Source organism: Lytechinus variegatus, chromosome 1 (genome assembly GCF_018143015.1).
Source record: "Lytechinus variegatus isolate NC3 chromosome 1, Lvar_3.0, whole genome shotgun sequence".
Classification (NCBI taxonomy): Eukaryota; Metazoa; Echinodermata; class Echinoidea; order Temnopleuroida; family Toxopneustidae; genus Lytechinus; species Lytechinus variegatus.
This window is the reverse complement of record NC_054740.1, coordinates 6218117-6238822: the sequence shown is the minus strand read 5'-3', so window position 1 is coordinate 6238822 and position 20706 is coordinate 6218117. Positions and strand designations below refer to the sequence as shown.

Below are 20706 nucleotides of genomic sequence, written 5' to 3'. Positions count from 1 at the left end.
TAAAATTAACGTTTAAAAAATATTGAATTCGAAATTTACCTGTTGTGAAAATGTTGAATTAACCAACCCCTCATAATGATGGGGATATAATAATGAACTCATGACAAAAGTAAAATGAGGAATAACATAGTTATGAAATTTAAAAAGTTTATATTCTGTGACGTCACAAGTAAAAAGATCCCACAGATTGAAGCAATTCAGCGCGAGCTTAAAAGCTTCTGTGAAGAAAAAAAAAAACCCATCTTGAACCATTTAAGTTCCAATTTAGGCCATGACAAAATGAGCTGAAGCTTGATGTCACAAATCAAAATTTTGACAATTCATCATTAATCATCATCATTACTACCGCCACCACCATCTCTATTTTCCTCCTCCTCCTCATCATCATCATCATTACCATCAGCATCATCATCATCATCATCATCATCATCATCATCATCATCATCATCATCATCTCATAATCATCATCATCGTCATCGTCACCACCATCACTACCGTCACCACCACCACTACCGTCACCACCACCACAACCGTCATTATCATCATCGTCATCAACAATATAATCCTCCTCCTCATCATCGTCATCATTATCAACAATATAATCGCAATAATCATCAGTATCATTTATCCTCCTCCTCTTCCTCCTCATCATCATCATTCATCATCATAATAGTTTAGGCGTTAGGACTACCCCTTAAAAAAAAAAATCAATTTTAAGTGATGGCCGATCGGGAAAAATATGGCTAAAAAGACTATTTTCCTGCCTCCCCCTCCATTGGCGAAAGCTACATCCATCTATGCATATAGTTTATTTTCTCTTAAAGTAATAAAAAGAACAAACCACCTCGAGGGAAAGGATGTCCTTTATTAACAGAAATATGCGCCAAAAGTTTTACACCTTTCAATGTCAAAATTGAAAAAAAAATAGCACGCTCGCTACACATCTGGGTCCAAGATTCTTCATAGGACCATGGACGGGACCCAGATAGTTCACATCTGGGTTCCATATCCATTGATCTAGACTTCGCTCATGAATATTCATTACAACAATAAATGACAAAAATTTTAGCTAATATAACTAATGTGCTTATGTTTATGTTATGACTCCACCACAAAAAGTTTAAGAAAAATATGTAGTTTATATTATTCATAATCATGATATTTAATCTTAGAAGAATGTTTTAGGGTAAAATAATTGTTAACCATTATTTGTCAAGTTTTGTAAACTCGCTCAGTATAAGTCAATGACAAGACTCGGTGGTTAGATGTAGAACATTATAGGATTTAGGATTAGAATGTAGGATTTACGGATAGGATAAATGATATGGCTTAGAGTAAGAAGTTGTAAAAATGTGCTTCAATGACCGTGATGTATTTTTTGATGAGCCCACATGGGGCCCATTTGGGACCCCATGGAACCCAGATGAAAACATATAGGACCCAAATGGGACCAAGTTGGAAACAAGACCTCCAACCCACGCGGAACCCATTTGGGAACCAGGGTGCAAACGCTAGAGGAATCCCATGTGGGCCATAGCCTATGGGATCACAGTGGGTCCCATATTATGGTTTAAACCATCTAGGGCCCATCTTGCGCCCAGATGAAAACCAACTGGGCTCCAGATGATTTTGCGATCAATTTTTTAAATTTTCTGTTCTTCTCCCAGTGTCTTTTTTTCTCGACGGTGGCATTATAGGACCCCTCGTCATCTGTCTAGATTTACCACTGCCACCATCACCACCATTGTCTATATCTATATCATCATCATCATCATCATCATCATCATCATCATCATCATCATCATCATCACCATCATCATCATAATCATCATCATCGTCGTCACCACCACCACCACCACCACCATCATCATCATCATAATCATCATCATCGTCGTCACCACCACCACCACCACCATCATCATCATCATCATCATCATCATCATCATCATCATCGTCATCGTCATCATCATCATCATCATCAATTGTTATTATCATTATCATTGTAATCATTATTATTTAGTAGGGATCAAGTAAAACGTCGTTGTTGTGCCACCACCAACAATCAGCACATACAACACTACTGCACCTATATAATATGAAATGAATGAAATCAAGACTCGCCAAAAAGAACCCCAAAAAGGGGGGAAAAAGGAGATAAGGAAAGATAGATAACAGAGAGAGAGAGAGAGGGGGGGGGGGGGTGGGAGGGAGATAGGGGAGAAAGGGGGGAGGAGGGGGGGCGGGATAAAGTGTACCGTTTTGCTTCGTATACAATAACAAGTATTATAGGCCTTAATAAATATCAATGGCAAAAGAAGCTACTGAAAACTGCTTATCTAAAAAAAGAGCCAATGGAGTAAATTAGAGTCAAAAGGGGCCTAAGCTTTCGATCCTAGCAGAATCTTCTTCTGAGGAAAAGCCTCCGAAGAAGATTCTGCTAGGATCGAAAGCTTAGGCCCCTTTTGACTCCTTAATAAATATCGTTAGAGTCAGTGGCGTAGCTACGGGGGGGCCTGGGGGGGCACGTGCCCCCCCCTGAGATTTGGCGTGCCCCCCAGGTGCCCCCCCAGAAAAAATTGGCAGAGCAAAAAAAAAAAGAAAAGAAAAAAAGAAGAAAAAGGAAAAGAAGAAGAAAGACAAAAGGAAAAAGAAGAGGAAAATAAGAGGAGGAAGACGACTGAATGAAATACTGTGAGGGGAAGACTTGCAATTCAAAAAAAAATCTTTTCATGTTTTCATCTTTTCATTACTATATAAAATTTTTGCTGGCGCTTCGCGCCATAATTGCCTGTTCGATGGGATTCATATCTTGCTCAATAGGCTGATGTGGAGCAAGTTTTGAAGTCAATATGCAAAACATATTTTAGCTCGGACATCGAGCTTTCATTATTTATTTTTTTTTCATTTACAAATTTAAGTGCTCTGTAAAATGTCCGTTTTATGGTCTACATATCAGCATTTTAAGCTCACGCTGCGTGGTCACATTGTTTGGTTTGCCAAGTTCATATTGTCTACGTGTATTCCATAATGTTCCATTAAACAAATGTATTCAGAATGCCCAGATTTTAGGTCTAAATATTTAACATGCGCGATAGCGTGCATGTTCTTTATTTAAAATGTACTTAAATTATCCAGTTTTACATCAGAATATCAATAATTGTCTGCTCACGCTTCACGATCGCATTATTAATGATACCCAATTGACTATATCATATTTATGACTTACAAAATATGAATAGAGTGTCCCGCTTTTAGGTCTAAAATCTAAATTTTCTTCCTCTCGCGCTTCGCGCTCGCATCAACATTGATTAATACAAAAAGTGCTTAGAATGAAAATTTTTTTTTTAAGGTCGGAATGTCAAAAAATTTGCTCGCGCTTCGCGCTCGCATTATTGAAATATATACCGTCTTCGTGGGTAACTGTAAGCAGTTCCTTTTCGATAATGCTAGAACAGTTGATAAACATTTCTGTTCGCGCTTGGGGGTACATACGAATCTTGTTCAGGATCACACATAACATTGCCCAGAAAATTAAATTTCAGGAAAAAATACATTAAAGTAAAAAAAAAAATCGCTCGCGCTTCGCGCTCGCACTTTTTATAAGGCTTATGAGATTATTTTATGTTTGTGTTGTTTTATAAGAATAAAACTAACAAGTGACTGATATAGGTGAAGATATAATTTCGGGCCCCGTCCCCTATTGGCGAAAGTCGGATCCGCCCTTGTGGACACATACACACCGGAAAAATGGCCGGTGCCCCCCCTGAAAAAGCAAGGACCCCCCAGTGCCCCCCCGGGAAAAAAATCCTAGCTACGCCACTGGTTAGAGTGCCTAAGTGATGACGTCACAAAAAACTTTTTTTTTTTGCATTTCAGCGTTTCTGAAACCATATTTTGCATGAGCAACCAGGCCAATAATACATTGACTTAAATATGGCTTATAATGCATTCATGAGGTCATATCGTCGGGCCCCATGAACCAATTTCCAACAAATTTGAGTTGTGGGGGTGGGGGGGGGGGGGTCAGCATGCTCTAACCAAAATATGTCATCAAAATTGCTGACGTGGAATATTGATGACGTCACACTTCGGTACTCTATTACATGTATGTTTTTAAGTTTATTCTGAAATTGCGCAAGTCACATACAGGATAGTTCATATTGGTTCCTTGTTACAGCGTCCATGATCACGTGATTTATGTTAATGATACTTTGGGAATCCCCGCGATCTCAAACGATCGAATATTGGTGAGCAAAGGTTGCCTAGATTCTATCGTTTATAAAAATCATGAATCGACTTGCAAATATAATGTCAGTTTCAGGGTTGCTTGTCAAATGAATTCATCTGTGAAAATTGCAGAGGTCTCGTATAGCCATACAAAATATCAGGAATGACTCTATCTCTATATATTGTTTTACTTTAGTGAAGTCGTAGTATCGTTGCCAACATTTCAAAGCTGATTTCAGAGATATTTTCAATTGATCTATGAAGGAAGAGGAGCCCATGTATTACTTTGAAGGTATGTACGTGTATGAACATTGTGATCGTGAAAATGACGTTCTTGTGTTGTTCTTATGAAAGCTATGTGTCAATGTTTACCCGTTGATTATATTTTGAAACAAATGAAAGGCAGTCGATTATTTTTTCCCAATATCTTTTTTATTTCAATTAAAAATATGCACTATAATATTCCATGTATCCCTCTCTACGCTGATGATAGAGAAGAAGAAAAAAAATATCCGATCATCTTATCTACGCCCCTCTTGTAGGCCCACCGAGGCAAATAAAATTGATTGGATATTAACTTCGATAATATTTTTGATAGCGATTACAACAACAATGCTAACTTATAACACCATGGGTTAAAATAAAGTCAGATTTGTAAAAGGAATCTAATTAAGGAACGGTCAAAATATGTGGTATGAATATCGTGAATATTAAAGCCACAATAGTTTGCTTCTATAGGGACCATCTGCGCCTTCTGCAAATATTTTTAGATATATCTTACGCCCGAGCTTACAATCCTCCTCAGGAATTGTGATGATGATCCCGAAGCTTCTATGTTATCTGTCAAAGATGATGCTAATACCCGCTACCTCGTATCAGGGGCGGATGTTCCCGAGGAGAAATTTGAGAAGTAAAAAAAAAGGTCCTCACTTAAAAAAAAGGGGGGGGGCACATTTTACATCATACTGTTAGAAAAAATAAAAGAAGTTCCTGCAGCAGAGTCTCGAGAACACCTGTAGTCTTACCGAATTGCGTAATCTTACAGGAAATTGGCATTTGATGTATGGAATCTTACAAATTTCCTTGAATAAAACACCCTTTTCCCCTTTTTAAACAGACCTGTTCTGTTAAATTGCAGAAAAATTCTTGTTTTATGAATTTACAGAATGATTCTGTTATTGCTTTCTACAAAATCTTCTGTTTATTTTCTGTAAAATCACGGGTTTTTTACCAATTTACTGTAAGATTACGCAATTCGGTAAGATTACAGGTGTTCTCGAGACTCTGCTGCGGTATGTTCATTGTGGATCCGCCAGTGCCTCGTATGTCGCAATACATTCTAATGGACTGATTTTACATAACTACCATTCCGGGGAATCCCATTTCCTCATGTAGTCTACGGGCGCAAACCCTTAATTTGTCAAAATCACCGGCTAGGTAAAGTTCACAATGTTTGAATGTTGTACAATAAACCATGGAAATGGCCTACACTCTACAAACTGAAATGTCAATATTTGAAACGTTGGAGGAGTGACAAACTTTTGTAAATGTTGCATTCTTGTTCGACCCAACATTTAGATTGTTGATTCAGCTTTAAAGGTTGGATTTTTTTAACCTTTGGAACAGGTTAATTGTCACTCCCCAAACCTTATTGTTGATTTCACATTTTACTTTTTTAGAGTGTATCGCCTCTCTACTTTCAATATGAGTCAGTGGCCTAATGAGCCAAAAATTTTGACGGGGCCAGATATAGTGTATCGACATCGTCTGGGGCAACATTCATGAAAAGTTGTGTGCGTGAGAAGCGAATGAGCATAAATTTTGATATTGTTTATTCCCGGGGGCCCACTTACATTGACGAGTGGATACCATGCGCGACCCTGCCCCCCCCCCCCAGGTGGGGCCGTAAAAAAACCTCTGATGTAGGTAAAGGTAAAACCGACGACCGATTTCCGTGACATAACAATTTAAATATCGCTGTACTTGTTTAGGGGTTCAATTCTATTCAATTCAATTCAAATTTATTTTCATTCTTCAAAATGATACGAATAAATACAAGATAGATTGATTCAATTTAAATGAATAATAGCATGAACAAAATTCAATATTGAACAAAAAAATACATATTTGAAAGTTATTTAAATATAAATTAACATACATGTCAAGTTTAAATCAATATAATCAATATCATTAAATATAATTAAATCAATGCAATTATATCATAAGAAGAATGTAGGGGTATTCAGGGAATACTTGCCAAGAGCATCGTTTTGTTTCGAAAAAACTTGTAAAGGGTAGGGTTGTGCATTTTCAGAATACGGAAAATACTTGTCTAGGGTGCTTTTCGAGATCCCATGGTCGCGCATGGTATCCACGCGTCAATGGAAATGCCCCCTGGGCGTTTATTACAAAAATCAAATTTTGTGAATATATTGACTTAATATTCAGGAATGATATCATATTTCACACTTCTCTCTTTTCTTTTCTTTTTTATTCTTGGTCGTGATTTTTTTCGGGGGGGGTGCCCCCAAGCCCACATCAGCTGTACGCTACTAATAAACTGATGTGAGTGCACCAATTAGGCATATTTATCTGGCATAGGTCTAAATACTTACTTCGCTAAATATCCACTTGTTCCATTCAGGGTCTGTAGTTGCAGTCTAGCACAACGAGCAGCTGATAGCGGGGAATCCCACTGGTCGATCTCTTTCTCAGCTGTTTTTTGCACACGAACCTTACCCACAATGGAACCCAGTTTATCTCAAATTCGTCTCGTGCCAACTCGTCCAATTGCCAACTCGTCTACTATATCATTTGGTCTAATATCAGTTCGTCCACTCACCACATGGTCCACTTTCATTTAGTCTAACGCCACTACGTCTAATAACCAATTGGCCCAATAGCCATTTAGTCCATATACCATTTGGTCTAATTGGACTAAGTGCTAAATTGTGCAAAATGAATGAAAATGAAATGGATATTAGACCAACTGGTTACGAGAAGAAACGTTCATAGACGAAATGGTGGTAAGACGAGGTGATGATTGGACCAATGATGGTTGTTAGATGAAAGGTTGATCGGGACGGAATGGCATTAGACTAAATGAAAATAGACCATGTGGTGAGTGGACGAGATGACAGTAGACGAAGTGGACATTTACCAGATTCTCAATCGTTATATTGCATTCGGTAACGTTCAAATAAAAGTATTATAGATTACGTAATAGATTCGAATGCAAAGTTAATCACTAATCTATTGGTTACACAAATTTATCACTCTGACACCAGCATTTTTGGGTGATTATATCTCCACCACCACCACCATCATCATCATCATCATCATCTTTATAATGATAATGATAATCATTATTATCATCATCTTTATAATGATAATCATTATCATTAGGCCTCCTACTATTTTTTGTTGCAGTAACAGGTCTTATAACGAGACAGTCCATGTATGCACGGGGATGGCGGGGGAATCAGATTCGCCACTCTGAATAGATATTTTTTGGTGAAAAAAATAAACATGGGGTATAATATTGAGATGGAAAAACATATCCCATATAAAATACATATGTTTTGCTTGTCGATCATTTTTTGTCTGGTGTCCAAATAACTATTTAGCCTACTACTGTTAAACATGGGTCTTTTTTTAAAGAAAATCCGCGGGAACCTAAAAGGCAAGTCCACCCTATAACACAAAAGTTGATTTGAAAAATCAAATCAGCATATAACACTGAAAATTTCATCAAAATCGGAAATAAAGAAATTACATTTTTTTTTTGCTTAATTTCACAAAACAATTATTATACACATCCCGGTCAGTATGCAGATAAGGGGACCGGTGCCATCAGCCACTCACTATTCTTTTTTTTTGTATTTTATTGTAATACGAAATATGAAATATTTAAATCTTCACATCACTGGCTTAAATCCGGTCCGAGTAGTGGGGGGACGGGGGTGATGGCAATATATTGATATGAAAAATCTAAAATTCTGGGGACACCCCACACCAAGGGCTAAGTATACAGGGGTATGTGAACATGTAAATAATACCACAATTAATTATTTTATTCAAAGGCATATAAACATTTTTTTCGATGAATATAAAGTAATGATTTACAGTTAATATCAATTTCAGTAGGCCCTATATACTAGTTGGAAGACTAAATGATGTCCCAAACCTCTATCATCTGACGGGCAATGTATGTGTACATTACTATCTTTCAGTTAAATGCCTATCATGAATTTGTTCGATTGCTCTTTTGTAGTGGATTTGTTAGGATATAAAGAAATAAATCACAGTAAATATCAAAATGCGAGCGAAGCGAGCGAGCAAATTTTCAAAAGTTTGAAGGGGTATGTAAATGCAGCGAATGAGCGTTTCAGACAGTCCATATTTTGTTTAATGATCAACTCTTTGCTCACTGGTTAAAGGTGAGATGAGAATGATAAAGTGAATCATCATTATCGGGATTAAGGGTGCTATTTGAATGATGTCATCACAGGACACAATATAAAGTTTAAAAAAGGAGGAAATAGCCGCAATTGGATGAAAATTAAATGATAAATTTTGCAGAAAACGAAGATTTTTAACAATCTTTAAAGGACAAGTCCACCCTAACAAAAACTTGATTTGAATAAAAAGAGAAAAATTCAACAAGCATAACACTGAAAATTTCATCAAAATCGGATGTTAAATAAGAAAGTTATGACATTTCAAAGTTTCGCTTCATTTCACAAAAACATATGAACGAGCCAGCTACATCCGAATTTAATGAGAGAGTCGATGATGTCATTCACTCACTATTTCTTTTGTTTTTTATTGTTTGAAATATGAAATATTTTGATTTTCTCCTCATTGTCATGTGAAATGAAGTTTCATTCCTCCCTGAACACGTAGAATTCCATTATTTTAACATTTTTTGCTTCAGGCAAGGTGGTCCTATTCGTCAAATTCGTAAAAATTGAAATATTGTATAATTAAAAAAATACAAAACAAAAGAAATAGTGAGTGACACCATCAACTCTCTCATTTGGATGTAACTGGCTCGTTCATATAACTATTTTGTTAAAAATAAGCAGAACTTTGAAATGTCATAACTTTCTTATTTTACATCCAATTTTGATGAAATCTTCAGCATTGTGCTTGTCTGATTTTTCTCTATTGATTCAAATCAACATTTTTCTGAGGTGGACTTGACCTTTAATGATTGGGAGGTGACGAATCATTCAAAATTTTTAACGAAATTCATATTTGGAAATATTTATTCGATTGTTATGGAATTAATGTAATATAAAGTTGTAATCGGAGTGATATTTTTAAGTGTGTGAACTTGCTGTCCTAACTCTATATTTCATTAACGGCTTTTATTTCGCAGTGTCATCAGTTACTCATCGACTAGTATGCCTACATTTCTTGTACAAATTATTCCCGCTTCCAGAAAGTTGCTAGGATAATCACGCCAGTGTATATATTCAAAGGATTTTTGATTGATTAATTATGATCAAAGTTATAACCAAATTTAGACATTGGTATTTCACAATTCATAAATGGAATGTATTATAACCATACTCTAATGATGCAGGGGATAAACATTTGCAATGTGCTTAATGAATTTGGCATGTTAAAAATCTTGTGATATTAAATTGAGCGAGAGAGTTGAGCGACTGCACGAGAAATTTGGATTTTTATAATGGCCAAAAGTTGGGCACTTTGACCAATTAAATAGGAATCCACGCATAAATAATAGTAGTATTGAATATCTGATGATCGTTTCTATCTTGAAAGTGTGTGTGTGTGTGTGTGGGGGGGGGGGGTGATTGAACACTTCGGTCTACTCCCCACTGCCCTGCCGGATTTACGCCCCTGTGTTTCTTTATTATCACATGAAACAAATAAAACAAAGTTATATTTTTCCCTGAAAATGTGCCAGTTTAAACAAGTGGGTCTTTAATGTCAAATCTGTAAAAATTGAAATATGTAGGCCTGCAAAACAAAATGTATTCTGAGGGAGGGACATCATTGTCAGTTAATATACTGAAGTTGTGAAAAGTTATTATCTAAAATAGGTAAAATCCCAATAAGAGAAAATTTTTCTTATTTCACATATTCAGATTTTGATCACTTATTTTTGACATCATGGTTGTTTGATTTTTCAATATCAACTTCAATAGTGGGGTAGACTTAATTGACCTTTCATTTTGCACTACTCTGTGCATGTGAAAAAAAAGAAAAAAAATTGCCGCCGTATGCTTTTTTTTTTACTTCTATCTTTTATTGGGATGTCATATTCCAGCAATAGATTTTCAAAAGTTAAGATGAGAGACATATAGTCCTAAACAATTCCTGATATATACCAAGCACGAATACGGTCGATGTCTTAAACTTAGATATTTATTGTACGAAATGGTGTCCTGCATATGGAAGTTTAAATTGAGTCCTTTCAACATTTCATTTTTATATTCATTCCATACTTTCAAAGTTTCAATTATTTGACAATTTTTTTCATTCATTTAAAACATACATGCACTGGGGAGCTTCTGATTTAGGATTTAGTATCAAATAAAGGGTCATCATGAAATAAATCTATCGCACCTTTGCCGCCGTATTTATAAATCGGCCTAGCCTGCGCTAGACATGATGTGCACAAACGTAACGTACACAGCTAGCTAGCTAGCGCCATATGCATGCATAGCGCATGAGATTTTTTGGGATAGAGGTCGAAATTGGAGTGGAACTGTAACCTAAAATAGAATACAAAATGCTTCTATATTTAGCAGAATGGTTGGATCGAAAAGAAAGCAAAAAGCTAGAAAAGCGAGGTAAGCAAAACTATTATGACACTTTTTTTTTCTGTGTGACGTTTTTAGGTCAAAACAATAAGAAGTTAGGCCCTAACTTTGTGTGCTGGGGCTTTGATTTGTAACGTATGTAGTCCCGCCCCCGGCCCGGCTAGCGCCGGCGGTAACGTACGATAGGGGCCCTAGGCCTAGCTGGGGCTGGGCTGGGGTTTCGTTTCAGACGCGCGACGTTGGGCGATTTCAGTTCTACGGTGTTGAAATCTGATCAATTCACAACACCTTACTTCCAAATCCGGGCATTATCCCAAACTTTAATACCAGTCCATTTATCACTGCACTTATAGATATCAGTATCGCTGCTGTTTATTTTGTCAGCATCAATGGCTAGACAGGAACAGGCGCGTAGCCAGGCCCCAGGGGGGCGGTGGGGGCGGTCGCCCCCCCCAAAACGCCCCCAAAAAGAAAAAAGAAGAAGGGAAAAAAGAGAGGAGAAAAGGAAAAGGGAAGGGAGGAAAGAGAAGAAAGGTAGCTTTGTGTTTTTTTTTCTTTTTATTCTTTATTCTTTCTTAAAAAACAGTTTAAAATAGCGATCTATAAAACGCTAGTTCACTATACGTTGTCTGTAGCCACGGACCCCCAACCACTTCAGTCTATGTGTGGTGAGTGGAGCCAACGCAGTTCAGCGGAACAACCAAAATACAGAGACTGAAGCTTTTGGTCTACATCATGGCTAGCCTGGGGCGTTTTGGTGAGTGAAAGTCCCGGGGGGGCCACTTCCATTCACGAGTGGATACCATGCGCGACCATGGGGTCTCGAAAAGCACCCTAAACACGTAATTTTCATATTCTTAAAATGCACCCCTTAACAAGTATTGGTGTGTGAAACCCATCCCTTAACAAGTATTGGAAACAAAACTCTTGGCAAATATTCCCTGAAATGAACCCCTAAACAAGTACAGGAATGTTTTATTGTTTATACGGGTCCTTTGGTCGTCGGCTTTATCCTATTTAGTTTAGTACGACCCCGCCGTCTACACCTCGTGCAAATCGGACTCTAAACATGAAGTGTTGAGGCAAAAAGGACATCCTTTATAAAACATTTTAATTTTGTTTCATCATCCCCGCAAATTCGACCCTAAACACGTAATTTTCCTGGCGAAATAGATACCCTTTTTTCATTAATTTTGTTTTTTTGACACCCTTATCACGTTACGTACGTAACGTGCCCTATCGTGAAAAAGACATCCTTTTTACGTGTTTTTTTGGTCGCGCATGGTATCCACTCGTCAATGTAAGTGGCCCCCCGGGGTGAAAGTCATATAGGCCTACTGTACGTATGATCACTCCCCACTAACGCCTGGGAGCCCTACCTACATGTATATTCCCCCACGAACGGGTACAAAACCAGAAACTTTCGCCCCCGAGAATTCTACTTTCCCTCTAAAAGATCTAGCCCTAAAACATGTACATGGGGTCCAACTTCATTTCCAACATTTCTGCGATATTGATTTCATTTTTAAAGAAGAATTCATTAAAAAAACGAGAGATTTGTTTTGAAAAGATGGGAAGAGCTTACGGCCGTGTTTACATCGCCATCTTGATTTCTTTGTCTTCCGCTTGGCGATAGCGGAAGACAAATATACATATTATGAATTCGAAAAAATATCTTCAAAATAATAGCACATGTAAATTATACATCATACATACTTAGATCATAAAGATTGGAGCATTCTATTGCTGAGAAAATTAAATTATGAATAGTTCATTTCATGACTGAAAAATCACATGTGGACGTTGAGATGGGTACACCCGGGACATCGAATCTTAATAGTTTACAGAAGTAAACCATAAAATTTTCTTTGTAAAATGATGATAATTATACGCCCTTATACGATTCCAAACATCAAAATATAAATCTTTGATACTGAAACATACGATTTGACAAATTTTATGCATAAATTAGAGTTGGAATTTATCCAAATGTTAAAACGACAAATATGAGTCTAGATATGGATGGCCTGACATGGTAGAATCTTTATTTATGAAATTATTTTACTATTTCAAACTGAATGTTTTTGTGGCATTTTACCAATAGCTGTTATAGTTTCTTTGTATTTATTAGAATCATTAAATGCATTATCCTACTTGTTTTGTGATATAATTTCAACCTCTATGATTGGTTACGTAAGATTATTATTTTCAAATTTCTAGGCATTTTTGCATGTCATAGTCTACCCACGTGATGCCACTACATCATTACGAAAGAAGTTATGACATGTTCACAGGTGTGATAAATATTTAGTGAGGATGATGTACCCGATCTTGGTAAAGAGGGCTTTGTGAAACGGTAATAGCGGACAAGTAGCTCACTAATTCCGACTTAGTCAAGAAGTTAGACTTACATGTATGATGGTGTTGAGAAACGGGGCCCCAGGGTTACATCGTGCAGTGCTGCACTGGTGACTTTCTATTGACTTTGTACATGGGGTCCGACCACTTGACCGAAGGCCAGTGAGGCCAAAGGCTCGCTAGACCGACTTAAATTTTTAGCTGGTCTGTCTACGACAGATCACCTCTTGATTTCGTCAGAATTTTCTTTATTTCTTTATTTCTTTATTCATAGTACCTATTTTTTGTCGCCAACTTTTCTCGAAATTAGCTGAATCAATTTTGCTGATTTTTTCGTCATATATAGAATCTATCATAGAGACGGCAAAATAAGCTTTTCAAGGTCATATGGTCATGATGACGTCATCTACGCGCCATTTTGTAAAATTCTTCATTTGATCATATCTTCATTATCAATTGTCAAAAATTAACAATATTTACATGACATTAACTTCATGTCAAGGGTCAAATGTCAATGTCATCAAAAGTCATGTAGAGGTCATGACGCGCGCGTACGCGCGCGTCAAAGGTAAAAAAATCGTCTAAATGACCTATAAATTTTTTTGGGTACGTTTCAGGTCATTTTAAGCATTTCAAAAATTTGCGCGCGCGCACGTATGCGCGCGCGTTTCCGCGCGTTACACCTTAACGCAACGCAGAAAAACCGTTTCTTTAATATCATTGCATTGCTAATAAAATTCTGAGCAATTTGATACCTTGATCAACTTTCTACAACCATTAATAACGAAATTAACACCCGTTAAAGTTTGCAGCACGTGTGCGCGCGAGCTCTCACTATAGGCCATATATGGGCAAAAACATGCCTATTGTAAATTCACTGTAGCTCTTTAAAAAGTCCATTGACCCCCAATTTTTTTTTCATATATCGATAGAGTATTAATTGTAAATTTGATTTCATGTCACCATTGTCCCTAAATTATATCGTGACGTCATCAAATAGGCGCCCAAACTAAAAATTTCATTTTTTTCAAAAATGACGTCATCAAATTTATGCAAATTTGGCTGTAACTTCTCGAATATAGATCATTTTTCGCCCAGATTTCAATATACTGTAGTTTATAATGTACTCTTTCTCCTCAGTTAACATGAATATTCGTTTTGAGAAACGCATCATTGCGTAAAACAGCGATGAAAAGAGGCATGTCATTTTTCCTCATTTTGCGTGTAATCTCTATGGGACATGACTTTTTCCCAAAACTAGATTCGACATTCCTCTATTTCGTGAGCCATATCTCCATTTTTTCTTGTCAGCTTTCCTTGAGCTTTTAACATGTTGTAGCTGAGATTCTGGGCTATCGGAAGTGTGCCCTCCATTTTTTGATCAGATGCCGGGATCATGCCCGTATTTCACTTGCAAAATTAGAATTGTAATTTTCAAAATTGCTTACGTGTAATCTCTATGGGGAATATCGTGGCTCAATGGATAACGCATTTGACTTGCTTTCTCGAGGGCGGAGGTTCGATTCCTGGGGTAGAAAAGATGATTTTTTTTTTCATTTTTTTTTTCTTTTTGCCACCTCTTGCATGATCATTTATGATAATTAAAAGGTATGAAAGTTAAAATTTAGCAAGATAAAACAGATTATAATTGTTTTTTTCATATCACATGTATTTTGTGTGTAATCTCTATGGGACATGACTTTTTCTCAAAACTAGATTCGACATTCCTCTATTTCGTGAGCCATATCTCCATTTCTTCTGGTCAGTTTTGCCGGAGCTTTTAGCATGCTATAGCTGAGATTCTGGGCTTTCGGTAATGTGCCCTCCACTTTTTGATCAGATGCCGGGATCATGCCCGTTTTTCACTTGCAATATTGGAATTGTAATTCTCAAAATTGCTTACGTGTAAAGTCTATGGGAAACATTAATAATCACATTGAGCAATGGTCAAAATTTATTCTTAGGATGTCTAGAATCAAGATTATCAATCATATCTAAATTATTCATTTTATACATTAGCCGACTCTGAATGAAAAATCATGACAGACCACCTAATTCGTCCGCATGACGAATTAAATTCTAGTTTATTTTTATTTTCCTTTATCAGGCCAGGTGCTGAGTGGTTTAAGGCTCCTTGTTGCAGCGGCGTATGCCTGTTAATATCAGAGGGGGAGGGGGCAGAGCCAAATATTTCCTGGTAACTCTGTCGAGATTAGGAAGCATGATAGCTCAGTCGGTAGAGTGGGGGATTGGTATTCCGGTAATCTGTGTTCGATTCCATTTGGTGCGCTTGTGCCCTTTGGTAAGACATAAATCCTCATTACCAGTCCTTCAGAGAGGACCTTAAGCCATTGGTCCTCTGGTTGCTTGCTTATAAGCATTCATGCTTTCTTAGCAATCAGGTAAAAAATCCCCCTCCAATCAAACCAATATTGACATAGCTATGATTTCAGTTTGGGGGTGGTAGTGAGCACATGAAGCGCGTTCCCTTGGGGGTGCAGGGAGGGGGAGTGTCCCCGGCAAGAAGCGTGGAAGCTCCGACGTTCCTGTGAATCGCTCCTTGTCTACTCCCGCTCATCTTACTACGTCCTCTGCCTGTTTTCAGGGGGGGGGGAGGTATGCAAAGTGGCAAAACACTTAATATTGAGCGCGCAAAAGGCGCTCCCTATAAGGGGGAGTAAATCGAGTTTTCCCCCTCCCACGCAATTATAGCATAGAAGCGTGGACGTTTTCTTCGAATGGTTCCTTGTCTGCTCCCTTGTCCTGTGTTTCACATGCTTCGCATGCTGACTACCGCCCCCTTGATTTAAATCCTAGCTTCGCCACTAATTTTAGACTTAGCTAACAGGAAATTTTTGGCTGTGCCCTTCCCCATTTCAGCAAAATGTAAAAAGAGCGGATGCAGACAAGGAACGGTTCAAAGAAATGTCAGAGATTCTGAAATTCGAAAATTTTCTGTCCCCCTTCTCTCTGTTAACAGGCAGAGAACGTATGAAGAGCAGGAGCGGGCAAGGAACAATTAAAAGAAATCGTTGGAGCTTCCTTGGTTACTCCAAACTTCCTCTATGAATGCACAAAAAAATGTAAAAGTAGTGATACATTAGGTCAGGATTCTTTATGATACTGGGTATTAGCTTCTGATCGCGCCCATCATTGCACGGGAAATATTGTGATTTAAGAATTTATGTTTCTTGAAATTACTGATTGAATGTATGTTTTCTACATGTATGGGAAAAGTTGGAAAATTTACAAAATTACTGATCAGCTATTGACATCCATTGTATTTTAAGAAAATAAAACTTTAAGTGTCTTTTTTTCTCACCTGCATAGCAGAGTGAGACTATAGGCGCCGCTTTTCCGATGGCGGCGGCGGCGTGAACATCAAATCTTAACCTGAGGTTAAGTTTTTGAAATGACATCATAACTTAGAAAGTATATGGACCTAGTTCATTAAAATTGGACATAAGGTTAATCAAGTATCACCAAACATCCTGCATGAGCTTCATGTCACATGACTGGCAGATTTGGGGGTACAAGTATCTGTTGAATTACAATCAAAACTTAAAAAGTTTTTGGATCTGATTGATGAAACTTAGACATAATAGTAATCAAGTATCACTGAACATCCTGTGCAAGTTTCAGGTCACATGATCAAGGTCAAAGGTCATTTAGGGTCAATGAACTTTGGCCGAATTGGGGGTACATGTATTTGTTGAATTACCATCATAACTTTGAAATTATGTTGGTCTAGTTCATAAATCTTGGACATAAGAGTAATCAGGTATCACTGAACATCCTGTGCGCATTTTAGGTCACATGACAAAGGTCATTGAACTTTGGCCATAATGGGGGTATCTGTTGAATCAGGGCAGGTCCAAGCTATTGTCCCCTCTGAAGCCAAAATTAAATCTTTGCTTAAATCTAACATATTGTATGTCATTTTGAAGCTTATACTCTGAAGTTTTTCCCCCTATATTTTATTTCTTCTGAAAACGTAAAGTTAATGAATGCCAAGGTCACAATTCCAAGAAATCATTAATTAGTGTGACGTACGGGACATCACATTTTTTGATCTATAGTGCTGTTGTCGGGAACAAAAATCCATGTCGACATGTCGCTTAAAAATTAATCCCGACATCGACAATGTCGACATGAAAAAGGGACCGTAATTTAGCCTAGGCTCCCTAACAAAAAAAATCATTCGATCGTGGAACATAACACTCTCAAACGTATTCACCTTGACACGAAGAATATCCCCACACTAGATCTAGATCTATATAATACAGGCTCAGTTGGGGAAAAAATATTTTCACTAAGCTAGAGTGAATTCACTTTCAAAATCACTGATTTAATCCACATCTTTTTCTGGAGAATCAAGTTTTGTACCACGATCCGGTCTCGAAAGCATTGCGCAATAACACTCGGAGCCAATTTGAGAATCACCAATTACAATAGTGATCATTGCGTATTATACGCTGGTACACATGTGCTGCAAACGCAAGCTCCTCAAATTGACAGTAAAAAATAATGAAAATCGACCGATAATTTCAGTATCACTTCCGCGGCGATCCGTGCAACGATCTCCAAACGAAGGAAGGGAAGTTTTCTGTGACTTTGTGATTTGAATTAAGCGCTCAATTGCGGCGGTCACAACTTCGACAAAAACGTTTATGTGAAAAGTAATGCATTGAGGAGCAACGTATTATCAAGCACGGTGAATAGCGATGGGTACATATGGATGGGTACGGTGAATGCTACTACTGCTACGCTACGCTCGCGATCGAGGGGCGCGGCAGCTCGATCGGGCAGGCCGGCCCACACTCGACTCAGGCACTGACGTATTTCGCAGGTATTCTTTTTTCATTTAATGTGCCGCTTTATAGCTGAATAAACCTTTTAATCGCGCCACTTACTGTGGATAAAAGCTTCCAACTTTTCAGCTAAGCTTTATACTCGTGACTTTAGGCTAGACCCCTTTTTATTTTATGTTTGCATGTCGATGTGGGTGCGTGCATGTCGACATGTCGGAAACATTGAAAATCCTTCGTATGTCGACATCAATGTCGATATGAGGCCTATCGACAACAGCACTAGCAGATAATGTAAATTACATATTTGAAAATATTTCTGTGGGGACTTGTAGTACTAAGTTCATGTAAACATTTGAGAAAAAAATAATTTTGAAAATTAATTAAGTTAATTATGTGGTGTCCAACAGGCAGTGTCCCGTACGTCACAATTTGGCATATGTTTTTTTAGATTCTAATTAAGAAAAAGTTGAACAGTTTTCTCCACACTTTGGAAAGTTCTAATTTATATTACAATACATCCAAAAATTAAAGTGAATTTACTGAATTAATTTCTTGTTTAATTATATCAGCTAATGAATCTTTGTAACGTATGGGACAAATATGTGACGTACGGGACACACCATACTTTATACATACATGTAGGATTTCTATGTAATTCTAATTAGGGTTATTTTTTAATAAAGAGCAAAGATAATGTAAATTGAAATAAATGATATTATATCAGAGGTTGAATATTGGTAAAAGGCTGATAATAAAGTTACTATTTGTAATAAATAGCATTAATTATTATTAATTAGTTAATTCATCAATTAAATCTTTCATAAATATAAGGTCATAAAGTTTTTTTATGCTTTGTTTAATCGTATACTATAATAGAAATATATATAAATCATAATAATCTGGACATATAAAACTTGCTTACTTTGGTTTACATGTAGTTAATTATAAATTTTGATGAAATTTCACTTTCCCCATTCGTTTAACACATGGAATTATTTGCAAGGCCTCTTTCATAATATTTATAAGGTCGTAAATTTTTTGCAGTGTCTTGTTTCAGTGTATGCTATTAGAGAAATACATGTATATATCAATCATGATGAACCATGTAAAACTTAACTTACTTTGGTTTGCATCAATTTAATTATAAATTGTGATGAAATTTCACTTTCCCCCGTTCGTTTTACACATGGACAAACGTCCCATACGTCACATGTCCCGTACGTCACAGCGCGGTTGTTTATATTTTGAGCTTTTACATAATAACACCAATGAGATCTATCATTTCATTCATGGCTAATGATACTTGATAAGATACAAGATGAAAACATGATAATGAGAGATTTCCAGCTTATTCCAATTCACAGAGTTAATGACAAACTTTTTTTCAAAAAAACAATCAACTTTCGTCTGGTCCCGTACGTCACAGTGCATAATAATTGAAATATTACATCGTTAATGGAATTGTAGATCACTAATTTTTTTCATGAATATAGAGGGCATGACTGGCCTTCCAAAATCCATAAAAGATTCTCTGTAATGCATTTATTTTTTATGTTACACAACTTTAAAGTCTCTAAATATCCCGTACGTCACAAGTCAAATAGCTTGGACCTGCCCATTATCATCATAACTTTGCAAGTTTATTGATCTGACTTTTGAAACTTGGACATAAGTGTAATCAAGTATCACTGAATATCCTGTGCAAGTTTCAGGTCACATGATCAAGGTCAAAGGTCATGTGAGCCTGTGAGGTCAATGAATTTTGGCCACATTGGGGGTATTTTTTGAATTACCATCCTATCTCTGTAAGTGTATTGGTCTAGTTCATAAAACATAAAAATTAGAGTAACCAAGTATCACTGAACATCTTGTGCAAGTTATAGTAGTTTTTAAAGTCAGCAATGCTGCTATGTTGAATCGCGTGATGCAGGTGAGACGGCCAGAGGCATTCCACTTGTTAGATTTAAGTAAAGCTTTTGATACGCTCGATCACTAAATACTTGAAGATCTAACCTAAGTTAGAAAGCTGTGGTATTCTTAGAATTTTGTTTAAAAATGTATTTGGCTGATCGAAAACAATTTGTTACGTACTGTAAATGATACCAAGTCTGAAATCGTAGATGGAGTGCCCCAGGCCCAGGGATCTATTCTGGGTTTCCTTTTTTTCTTATTTATAGTCGCATGTCATAAGGTGTTGTAATTTGGGTTACATGATCAAAATTGGCGAAATTCATATTTTTTCATATAATGTAGGTACCAATAACCTTTTTCATTTCATACTGGTTTTTGTCTCACCTCCATAGCAGAGTGAGACTATACATGTACATGTACATGTAGGAGCCGCTTTTCCGACGACGGCGGCGTCAACACCAAATCTTAACCTAAGGTTAAGTTTTTGAAATGACATAACTTAGAAGTATATGGACCTAGTTCATGAAACTTGGCCATAAGGTTAATCAAGTATTACTGAACATCCTATTAGTGTTTCATGTCACATGACCAAGGTCAAAGGT

At 37.0% G+C, this 20706-nt stretch overlaps 1 protein-coding gene across 3 annotated transcripts in view; it reads left to right on the top strand.

The window, feature by feature from the left end:
• The first annotated feature begins 4226 nt into the window (after positions 1–4226).
• LOC121414569 (helicase with zinc finger domain 2-like) overlaps positions 4227–20706 on the top strand; it is a 147270-nt gene continuing 130790 nt past the window's right edge. For 2 of the 3 annotated variants that reach the window (XR_005969913.1, XM_041607775.1), the window contains exon 1: positions 10916–11054. The gene's annotated coding sequence lies outside the window, so the exon portion shown is untranslated. Of the gene's footprint in view, positions 4520–10915; positions 11055–20706 lie in introns of those variants that run through there. The other variant, XM_041607789.1, reaches the window with a different exon arrangement.